Source organism: Oncorhynchus gorbuscha, linkage group LG06, assembly GCF_021184085.1.
Source record: "Oncorhynchus gorbuscha isolate QuinsamMale2020 ecotype Even-year linkage group LG06, OgorEven_v1.0, whole genome shotgun sequence".
Lineage (NCBI taxonomy): Eukaryota > Metazoa > Chordata > Actinopteri > Salmoniformes > Salmonidae > Oncorhynchus > Oncorhynchus gorbuscha.
The window spans coordinates 103942778-103954338 of record NC_060178.1 but is presented as its reverse complement, the minus strand read 5'-3'; positions in this window follow the sequence as shown (position 1 = coordinate 103954338).

Below are 11561 nucleotides of genomic sequence, written 5' to 3'. Positions count from 1 at the left end.
TAGTGCCTCCCACCAGCCACCCCTGGCAGGTATTGTATATTGGTGCATTTGCTATGAAATATACTGTATCGGGCATCTCTTATTTACACCAATACATAACCTCACAATCCCCCCTGGTGAGCATTCTGTCTAAGAGACCTCTCCTACAGTTAGTGTTGCCAGAATGGGCAGTTTTCAAAATCGACATTTAAGCTCCTTTTAGTAGAATTTAGTGGGATTTTGGCTCAGATTAATCTGAAAAGTGTCATAAAAATCTGCCAACACAATGCAGTTAGTTCCCTCAGCCAATCGGCGACATGAAATTTCCCACATGACTGGTTTAATTATTTAATAGCTGACGAGTTGACTGCTGATTTAATTATTTAATAGCTGACTAGTTGACTGCTGGTTTAATTATTTAATAGCTGACGAGTTGACTGCTGGTTTAATTATTTAATAGCTGACGAGTTGACTGCTGGTTTAATTATTTAATAATAATAATAATAATAATATATGCCATTTAGCAGACGCTTTTATCCAAAGCGACTTACAGTCATGCGTGCATACATTCTACGTATGGGTGGTCCCGGGGATCGAACCCACTACCCTGGCATTACAAGTGCCATGCTCTACCAACTGAGCTACAGAAGGACCAACTCGCTGGCGAGTTGACTGTTGGTTTAATTATTTAATAGCTGACGAGCTGACTGTTGGTTTAATTATTTAATAGCTGGCGAGTTGACTGTTGGTTTAATTATTTAATAGCTGACGAGTTGACTGTTGGTTTAATTATTTAATAGCTGACGAGTTGACTGTTGGTTTAATTATTTAATAGCTGACGAGTTGACTGTTGGTTTAATTATTTAATAGCTGACGAGTTGACTGTTGGTTTAATTATTTAATAGCTGACGAGTTGACTGTTGGTTTAATGATTTAATAGCTGACGAGTTGACTGTTGGATTAATTATTTAATAGCTGTCGAGTTGACTGTTGGTTTACTTATTTAATAGCTGACGAGTTGACTGTTGGTTTAATTATTTAATAGCTGACGAGTTGACTGTTGGTTTAATTATTTAATAGATGGCGAGTTGACTGTTGGTTTAATTATTTAATAGCTGACGAGGTGACTGTTGGTTTAATTATTTCACCACTCTTTATTTGCCAAAAGTATGAAACCATCTGTGATAACTAGGCTGTGGAACACTGGAACAGCTGGTGAGATATGGGGCACAGACACTACTACTTAACTTACATGACTTAATGAGTTACACCTCATATATTGTAAACCTCATCCCCAGGCTAACTGCCAAAGAGCCAGCCGGTGGCCAAATCTAATAAAATGATTACTGCGTAGTCTATTATGTGGTAGCAGTAGATTCATTTGGTGGAGCTGTGGAAATATTGCCTTGTCCCAGATCTTTTTTGCAAGACATCACTAACAGATCTGGGACAAGGAACTCGGAAATATAGGCTAGTACATTAACCTGAGCTCTGATGTCATCCATGCTCCCACCATAGCCTCGACACCAGCTGTCATAAGTTTCCATGTTAGAGAATACTGTAATGTCTTGCAATGCCAGACTACCTCACCCCAGCACAATGGAGATCAGACACGCTGTAATCATCATACAATCTAGCAATTGATTCCCAGTCAACAGAAGCAAAACACCGGTTTCAATATGTATCCATCACAGCTACCAACCTCACCACAGAGATACAGGCCTAACTTATGAAAAATAAACTAAGCACAGTAGTTATTCTGCAATCTATGTCTCCTTACCAACTCCCTACCCCCACTATTACATTTACCACAGCCAATGGGTTACAGCCTACATTATGTATGAAGACAACTAGTGGGACTGGAAAAGTTCCTTTCATGCTATAAATAACTATGGAGGGAGCTCAGGGGATGTAGGAGCCCAAGGGAGCGTCTAAGAGTAGAAATGCTGATCTAGAATCAGTTTTGCCTTTTAGATCTTAATGAATAAGATTACATGGACCTGATCCCTGATCAGCACTTCTACTCTGAGACTTTTGTATTTTTATTTAACTAGGGAAGTCAGTTTAGAACAAATTATTATTTACAATGATGGCCTACACCATCCAAACCCGGACGACACTGGGACAATTGTGCACCGCCCTATCCCAATCACGGCCAGTTGTGATACAGCCTGAAATCGAACCGGGATCTGTAGTGGCACCTCTAGCACTGAGATGCAGTGCCCTAGACACTCAGAAGCCCAAATTATACATATTGGGCCCAGCATGGTAATGGGGCTATCAAGGCCTGGAGAGCTGGGTTGTTCTAATGAGGACTAAGGAAGTTAGATATGGCAGGTATGTCTGTTAGGGTTCACCCTCAGCTTCTCCCTCCGTCTTATGGACTGAACTGTGGTTTGATCTAGCAGTGTTCCAAGAAAGATTGAACCTTGTAGACCACAGGCTAACTGAGCTATGGTTTCAAAAGTGCATCAGCCTTAATGCCATATTTTGCCATTGTCCCTGCTTTTTAATGGTTATTTCAATTAATCCCATTGATTCAGGCCTGTTGAAATGACAGAATGTGGCTTTTAGGGAAGAAGAACCTTGTATTGAGGCTAACTGAACCTTGCCCTAGGCCAATAATGGCAAACTCCTGCAGGCAATTTCACTCCCAGACAGTACTGCCACCTCCAGCAGGCTGTTACAAAGAGATGGAGCAGAGAAATAGCCTGGTCCCAGATGTATTGTCAAGGTAGCAGGAGTTGGCATGAGAGTGCAAACGGATTCAGGACCAGGCTGGTAGCAGGGGAATGAAAGTTGCTAAATCAGCAGAGGCAGAAGAAAGACATTCCTATCATTCCTAAGGGACAGAGCAACATGCACACAGGAAATACCAACCTACTCTGCTGCTCCCACACAACTCACTGTCACTGGGTTCACAGACAATATATACCACATTGATTACACTGTACTGTAGATGTCACTCATGTCTGGTTGCTCATGTTAGCAGAGTTATGATTGAAACCTGAAATTTTAGATGGCTTTTTCCCCAGACACAGATTAAACCTAATGCTAATTAGTTTTTAGTCAAGGACTAAAATTAAGAAGGTGGTGTCTGTGAAACCCCCTTTACTGTACGGGCCTATTTTGTAAGGGCAAGCCTGCTCAGTGGTCTGATAACTAAATAAGAAGCATCGGATCATAATGTTTGCATCATATGATAGCTCGCTCTCCAGTAATGTTTGTCTCACATGATATAAATCATCCTTTTATAATGACTTGAAATGAGAGAGACAGTGCTGCTGCCCCTGTGAATGAAGATAAAGTCAGGGAAACACCCTCCTACACGATGGATATGGAACTTTTGAACTTCAGGTAATGCATTTCCCAACAGACTCTTTTCAAATAGCTACAAGACAATGACTTGAGTAAGTGACAAATAAGCCACATTTAGAAAAAGATCCACCTCAATGCGACTTCCCTTGTTAAATAAAGAACCGTCTGGTTGTGTAGTCTGTAAAACTGTCAGACAGAGGTGATGGGAGGTGAGTTGAGTCACGGACATATTCATTTTCTTACTTGCATCCATTGCTCTGTATATGCATTATTTGAGTGTGGTTACATTTCTCCAGCCCCATCACTCAGGTGTTTAACAAAACAAGTGGCAGCTCGAATCCCAGATTGCCCCTTTAAAAGTTGTCATCATGACCTTATTTAAACTTGTTCAGTGAATTTACATGAATATCTATTAGACTACTTTTCTGAGTGTTTGAGCATATCGTTCCAGAACTTTGACAGAATTCTTAATAGAAGAATATCCCATTTAATTTGGAATCAAAGACTCCCTGCTGTGACTGAAGAGATTCATGCCCCCTGTAGTGCTATTGTGCACTGCAAGTCCCCCTGCTATTGTGCTGAATTAACTGTGTGATGACCCATTTCAACAGGGAATAAAATAGACTACAGTCTCTACCTTTGCAAAAACTGTTCTATGTGTGGGTGTTCTGTGTGTGTGTTGGTTGTGTGTGCCTGAGTGTGTGTGTGTGTGTATGTAACGGATGTGAAACGGCTAGCTAGTTAGCGGTGCGCGCTAAATAGCGTTTCAAACAGCTGACGTCACTTGCTCTGAGACCTTGAAGTAGTGGTTCCCCTTGCTCTGCAAGGGCCGCGGCTTTTGTGGAGCGATGGGTAACGATGCTTCGTGGGTGACTGTTTGTTGTTGATGTGTGCAGAGAGTCCCTGGTTGGAGCCCGGGTATGGGCGAGGGGACGGTTTAAAGTTATACTGTTACATTGATGCTGTTGACCCGGATCACTGGTTGCTGTGGAAAAGGAGGAGGTCAAAAGGGGGGTGAGTGTAATGGATGTGAAACGGCTAGCTTAGTTAGCGGTGCGCGCAAAATAGCGTTTCAATCGGTGACGTCACTTGCTCTGAGACCTTGAAGCCGCAGCTTTTATGGAGCGTTGGGTAACGATGCTTCGTGGGTGATTGTTGTTAATGTGTGCAGAGGGTCCCTGGTTCGTGCCCGGCTATGGGTGAGGGGACGGTCTAAAGTTATACTGTTACATCCACATAATTGTCCTCCCTCATGATGCTATTTATTTTGTGAAGTGCACCAGTCCCTCCTGCAGCACAACATGATGCTGCCACCCCCATGTTTCAAGGTTGGGATGGTGTTCTTAGCCTGCAAGCATCCCCCCTTTTCCTCCAAACTTAACATTGGTCATTATGGCCAAACAGTTATATTTTTGTTTCATCAGACCAGAGAACATTTCTCCAAAAAGTACAATCTTTGTCCCCATGTGCAGTTGCAAAATGTTATCTGCTGAGCAGCCTTTCAGGTTATGTCGATATTGGACTAGTTTTACTGTGGATATAGATACTTTTGTACCTGTTTCCTCCAGCATCTTCACAAGGTTCTTTGCTGTTGTTCTGGGATTGATTTGCACTTTTTGCATCAAAGTACGTTCATCTCTAGGAGACAGAATGCGTCTCCTTCCTGAGCGGTATGACGGCTGCCTGGTCCCATGGTGTTTATACTTGAGTATTATTGTTTGTACAGATGAACGTGGTACCTTCAGGCATTTGGAAATTGCTCCCAAGGATGAACCAGACTTGTGGAGGTCGACAATTTTTTTTCTGAGGTCTTGGCTGATTTCTTTTGATTTTCCCATGATGTCAAGCAAAGAGGCACTAAGTTTGAAGGTAGGCCTTGAAATACATCCACAGGTACACCTCCCATTGACTCAAATGATGTCAAATTTTCCAATCTTTTTAAAGGCAGTCAACTTAGTGTATGTAAACTTCTGACCCACTGGACTTGTGATACAGTGAATTATAAGTGAAATAATCGGTCTGTAAACAATTGTTGGAAAAATGACTTGTGTCATGAAAAAAGTAGATGTCCTCACCGACTTGCTGTCGTTAACAAGAGACTTGTAGAGTGGTTGAAAAACAAGTTTTAATGACTCCAACCTAAGTGTATGTAAACTTCCAACTTCAACTGTACCTATGTGAGAGTGGTTTCTCGGCCCTCACTTGCATGAAAGCTAAATACAGGCACAGACTGTGTGTGGAAAAGATTTAAGAAAGACTCTGTCCAATACAACATTACAGAGTTATGTGCATCCTTTCACCCTTGTCATTAATCTGTGGTGAGTTATTCACAATTTTTGATGAACAAATAAGTTTTATATGTAAGATGGTTAAATAAAGAGCAAAATTATTGATTATTATATTATTATTCATGCCCTGGTCCTATAAGAGCTCTTTGTCCCATGAGCCAGGTTGTGACAAAAACTCACAAATTCTAATGTTTACTAAATGTATCATACAAATACAAGTAAAACTAAATGCATGCTCTTCAACCGATCGCTACCTGCACCTACCTGCCTGTCCAACATCACTACTCTGGACGGCTCTGACTTAGAATACGTGGACAACTACAAATGCTTAGGTGTCTGGTTAGACTGTAAACTCTCCCTCCAGACCCATATCAAATATCTCCAATCCAAAGTTAAATCTAGAATTGGCTTCCTATTTTGCAACAAAGCATCCTTCACTCATGCTGCCAAACATACCCATGTAAAACTGACCATCCTACCAATCCTCAAATTTGGCGATGTCATTTACAAAATAGCCTCCAATACCCTACTCAACAAATTGGATGCAGTCTATCACAGTGCAATCCGTTTTGTCACCAAAGCCCCATATACTACCCACCATTGCGACCTGTACGCTCTCGTTGGCTGGCCCTCGCTTCATACTCGTCGCCAAACCCACTGGCTCCATGTCATCTACAAGAACCTGCTAGGTAAAGTCCCCCCTTATCTCAGCTCGCTGGTCACCATAGCATCTCCCACCTGTAGCACACGCTCCAGCAGGTATATCTCTCTAGTCACCCCCAAAACAAATTCTTTCTTTGGCCGCCTCTCCTTCCAGTTCTCTGCTGCCAATGACTGGAACGAACTACAAAAATCTCTGGAACTGGAAACACTTACCTCCCTCACTAGCTTTAAGCACCAACTGTCAGAGCATCTTACAGATTACTGCACCTGTACATAGCCCACCTATAATTTAGCCCAAACAACTACCTCTTTCCCAACTGTATTTAATTAATTCATTTATTTTGCTCCTTTGCACCCCATTATTTTTCTTTCTACTTTGCACATTATTCCATTGCAAAACTACCATTCCAGTGTTTTACTTGCTATATTGTATTTACTTTGCCACCATGGCCTTTTTTGCCTTTACCTCCCTTCTCACCTGATTTTCTCACATTGTATATAGACTTGTTTATACTGTATTATTGACTGTATGTTTGTTTTACTCCATGTGTAACTCTGTGTCGTTGTATCTGTCGAACTGCTTTGCTTTATCTTGGCCAGGTCGCAATTGTAAATGAGAACTTGTTCTCAACTTGCCTACCTGGTTAAATAAAGGTGAAAAAAAAAATAATCATAGTCTGTGTGTGTGTGGCAGGCTTACAAAAAACATTTAAGGGTGCGCTGACCCTGGTGCTAGAGAGCAGCTGGAGGTTGAATGTTTGAAGGGGTACAGAACCATCGACATAGGTGAACCTGCAGAAGAATCATTAACGGGTTGTTAGCCGCCAGCGCGGGGCTGTGCTCCAAAAACAATACGCTGCTGTGGGCTGGGTAGGGGGCTCACACCCCCCACCTCTCCCTTCCATCGGTGCAGGCTTCTTGGCCTGGAGGGTGACTCGGTTCCCCGCATCTCCATGTCCCCTATGTTGTGCCCGACCGGCTACACACCGCCTTTCCCCGTTAGGCCACATGGTGCACCTTTGGGCAGGTGAGTCGGCCACGTCTGAAGGGGATCTGGGGTTGCCAGTGAACCGGTTCTTGCCTCCGTATCCAACATCAAGAGCTTGGATCTCGGCCAGGACCCTTGCGCTGCTCCGGGTACCTAGCCAACCGCTCTGCGCCCCGGCTGGGGATTGAGGTTTCCCCTCCTGTCGATTCAGCAGCGGCGGCGCATCCAGACCCTTTCATTTCAACCTCAAACATTTGTGCTCCGTGAACTGGAGTCTCTCGCTCTGGCGAATGGAGGAAAGGACAAACTAAAGGGTGTGCAATGCGTAGGCCCACTGAGAGGACATTCTGAACCTTGTTTGAGTCCAGTAGGTCACATGACCAAGGAGCTATTGAAATTAGAACGTGGGTGGACGTTCTGAACCTTGTTTGATGTCAGTAGGTCACATGACCAAGGAGATATTGAAATGTTACATTTTGAAAAATTCATGTAAAACTTAGTGAGATGAAAATGGACAAGCTAAAAGGTGTGCAATATGTAGTCAGTGGACATTCTTAACCTTGTTAGAGTCAAGAAGGTCACATGACCAAGGAGCTTCTGAAATTCAAAGTAAAAGAAGTTTGTACTTTGTTTAAACTCCCTAACTAATTAAACTAGGACTACAAAAAGCTGCTCACATTTACACATCTTTATTAGCTTTGGAAAGCGAATTAATGTCCAAATCATTAAAATACGATTACATTTAATTGGAGTCTGTGGCTCAAGTGGTTTGAAAGCACGAATATCCAAGCTGAAACTGTCTTTACCTCAATTGACTACCCATACTAGTTTTTCGGCAAATAATATGACTGAGATTCAGGTAAATTGTTAATGTATATGCTGATTCCGTTAAAGCAAATTCCACTCTTATTTTGTTCAAGAAAAGTACATGTTTAAGATAGTCAAGATTCGATTTGCCCTGAATAGAATAGACAACTTTGCATGGTGTTGGAGAGAAAACGAAAACATTAGCCTACAATGTTTCTAGTGCAAACAGACATTAGCCTCCTTAAATGTTACGTTACATCGTTTTCACTGCAATCAGCTGGATAGATACATTGTTGTCATAAGCCTAATTGGAAGCTTTATGAATACAATATTGTGTCTGTTAACTTTATACAACAGTAATACAAAAGTAGCCTAATAAAGCACATTTTCAGATCTGAATCTTTGTTCCTTTCCAGAGGATTGACTCATGAGAAATTGGTTTAGAACAACTGTCAAATAGCCTCTTCCCCGATCCCCGTCAACTCACACGGTCACACACACGGATTAGGACAGGGACAGGACAGAGTGTGTCTGTCAATAAACCTCTTCCCAAACCCCAGGCTCGTCAACTAGGTTACGTCAGCAGTGTAGGCCTAATTACAGGCTATGGAGACTGGAGAGGCTAGGTAATAAATGGTGACCAAATAAGAACATCTAAAGAGTTAAAACAGAGATTTGAGTTGCAGTCTGGCAGATGTTTACAGTGGCGCGCCCCTTCTTTCAAGGCAGGTTACATTTTTGTTGTTGTTGCCTGTTTTGCATGTTATTTTGTTATGAATACGTGTCACATCAGTTTGCAAACAATGTAAACAAATATTTTACAAATCATTGAATGAATAAAGCTGCATACAAAAATGGTCTCTTTTGCTTTTCTTGAGTTTCCACCTCGCTCAGTGCTTTCTGTGGTGGTGTGGCAACCAGTGTAGGGGTTGGTAATGTTCTCTAGTCGAGCCATTATTGACTCATTGGGACACTATGTCACTACAAAATCTACTGGGAGGGCTCTAAAATTCAAGCCTCTTGGGTGCTGCCATAGAGTTACATTAGAAGTGCCCATCCAAGGCTCAAGGTCATGCCACAGATACAATTATGTCAAATCATGTTACATCTACCATAGCTTTGATTGTACTGATCATGTCAACATCATACTTTCAAAATCTCAGCTAGCAGGCTAGACAAGCAGTCAGCTTCATGAATCATGTCGACAATCTACTGGCAAATTCTTTTCATATGAAAATAAATAATATATTTTTTAAACCTTCCTGGGCTCATTGGCCATAAACATTATACAATTATAAATTCAACAAAGTGGTTTGGTAGGAATCAGTGGCTCAATGCAAGCGTTGCAAAGCAGTCACTAGCATGCTATTCAGTGGTGTGGGTGTGTGTTCCAAGTCGCTGTTTATTATCTATGCAGTCACGTTACCCCTACCTACATGTACATATTACCTCAACTAACCTGTATCCCCCCACATTGACCATTGACTCGATACCGGTACCCCCTGTATATAGCCTCGTTATTGTGATTTTATTGTTGCACTTTTATTTTTGGACTTTATTTTATTTTTGGACTTTATTTTATTTAGTACATCTTTTTCTTAAAACTGCATTGTTGGTTAAGGGCTTGTAAGTAGGCATTTCACGGTAAGGTCTACAACACCTGTTGTATTCAGCGCATGTGACAAATCAAATTTGATTTGATTGAACTTACAGTGTACTATATATACAACGCACACTTGCCAGCTAGCTAACATTATATGTAGAATGAAATGGACATGTAACACTGTATGGGCTCTACTGTAAGCAGCGTAGCTATGTGGTCCACTGTGTATTGCTGTCAACAAGTAACGTGTGTGTGTGTGAATAACCTCGCTTAATGAAAGGAAGAATGGATTACGATCACACCCCTGCTTTCCTCCTGGAGCCCTCTGGTGCCCATCTGAAGAGGCTGCCAGGGTTGCAAGGACCATCCAGGAGGAAGAGTGTACAGGTGTAGTCCGAGTGCTGAAGCCACAACAAGTGAAGGCGAAGAAAAGGCTTGTGTGGCAGCCAGAGAGGGTGACCCAGATGATAGCCGGCTGGTGGACAGTGAGAAAATGCTTGTGTGGCAGCCAGAGAGGGTGACCCAGATGATAGCCGACTGGTGGACAGTGAGAAAAGGCTTGTGTGGCAGCCAGAGAGGGTGACCCAGATGATAGCCGACTGGTGGACAGTGAGAAAAGGCTTGTGTGGTAGCCAGAGAGGGTGACCCAGATGATAGCCGACTGGTGGACAGTGAGAAAAGGCTTGTGTGGCAGCCAGAGAGGGTGACCCAGATGATAGCCGACTGGTGGACAGTGAGAAAAGGCTTGTGTGGCAGCCAGAGAGGGTGACCCAGATGATAGCCGACTGGTGGACAGTGAGAAAAGGCTTGTGTGGCAGCCAGAGAGGGTGACCCAGATGATAGCCGACTGGTGGACAGTGAGAAAAGGCTTGTGTGGCAGCCAGAGAGGGTGACCCAGATGATAGCCGACTGGTGGACAGTGAGAAAAGGCTTGTGTGGCAGCCAAGAGAGGGTGACCCAGATGATAGCTGGTGGACAGTGAGACTGCAGTGGACAGTGATAGCCGACTGGTGGACAAAAGGCTTGTGTGGCAGCCAGAGAGGGTGACCCAGATGATAGCCGACTGGTGGACAGTGAGAAAAGGCTTGTGTGGCAGCCAGAGAGGGTGACCCAGATGATAGCCGACTGGTGGACAGTGAGAAAAGGCTTGTGTGGCAGCCAGAGAGGGTGACCCAGATGATAGCCGACTGGTGGACAGTGAGAAAAGGCTTGTGTGGCAGCCAGAGAGGGTGACCCAGATGATAGCCGACTGGTGGACAGTGAGAAAAGGCTTGTGTGGCAGCCAGAGAGGGTGACCCAGATGATAGCCGACTGGTGGACAGTGAGAAAAGGCTTGTGTGGCAGCCAGAGAGGGTGACCCAGATGATAGCCGACTGGTGGACAGTGAGAAAAGGCTTGTGTGGCAGCCAGAGAGGGTGACCCAGATGATAGCCGACTGGTGGACAGTGAGAAAAGGCTTGTGTGGCAGCCAGAGAGGGTGACCCAGATGATAGCCGACTGGTGGACAGTGAGAAAAGGCTTGTGTGGCAGCCAGAGAGGGTGACCCAGATGATAGCCGACTGGTGGACAGTGAGAAAAGGCTGGTGTGTGGTAGCCAGAGAGGGTGACCCAGATGATAGCCGACTGGTGGACAGTGAGAAAAGGCTTGTGTGGCAGCCAGAGAGGGTGACCCAGATGATAGCCGACTGGTGGACAGTGAGAAAAGGCTTGTGTGGCAGCCAGAGAGGGTGACCCAGATGATAGCCGACTGGTGGACAGTGAGAAAAGGCTTGTGTGGCAGCCAGAGAGGGTGACCCAGATGATAGCCGACTGGTGGACAGTGAGAAAAGGCTTGTGTGGCAGCCAGAGAGGGTGACCCAGATGATAGCCGACTGGTGGACAGTGAGAAAAGGCTTGTGTGGTAGCCAGAGAGGGT